Here is a 642-nt window from a genome sequence, read left to right as displayed (position 1 = left end):
TTATGTGTAGTTTCAAATAGTGTGTCTCAAGTTGTTGAAAAAGATAACAGTTTCACTGAAATATACCATATAACATAAAACAAAAATTGAATCTAAAAAACGACAAAATATTACCGGTAAATCCACCTAGTCTTTTATATTTTGAAATTATGACAAAATAGTAAGACTAGAATATTTCCTTTTAATATAAGGGATGTTACCATCTTACAAAAAAGATGGCACAATGGACTGACTTGGATCACAGTCCCTCTATATAGAGAGACTGTGCTTGGTTACATTGATTTGACAATTCCAAGCAAAGCCGTCGGTGATCACAAACGAATAGGAATTGAAAGGAAAATGATGTTTTTTTCATGACTTAAGCCCCCATTACTGTAAATGCATTACTTGTTCACTGGGTTTTAATTTCGCTGATAAGTAAAATCCGCTAAATTAAATTTACGAAATTAAAAAAACAAAATATTAATGCCGACGAACCATGGACACTTTCGCAATTGTAAGGTCTTCCGGTATATGGCCCGAATTCTATGCATACCGATATAAGTGAGACCTCTATCGGGAACCTCTCTATGACCGATTCGATGAACGCACGTAACCTCGGCTAGAGTCTGGGTTTGAATGTAGTACCGACCAATCTCCCAG

The sequence above is a fragment of the Saccoglossus kowalevskii genome, chromosome 10 (assembly GCF_978046115.1).
Source record: "Saccoglossus kowalevskii chromosome 10, keSacKowa6.1, whole genome shotgun sequence".
In the NCBI taxonomy this organism is placed as follows: Eukaryota; Metazoa; Hemichordata; class Enteropneusta; family Harrimaniidae; genus Saccoglossus; species Saccoglossus kowalevskii.
The sequence above is the reverse complement of the archived record's forward strand: the minus strand, read 5'-3'. Positions refer to the sequence as shown.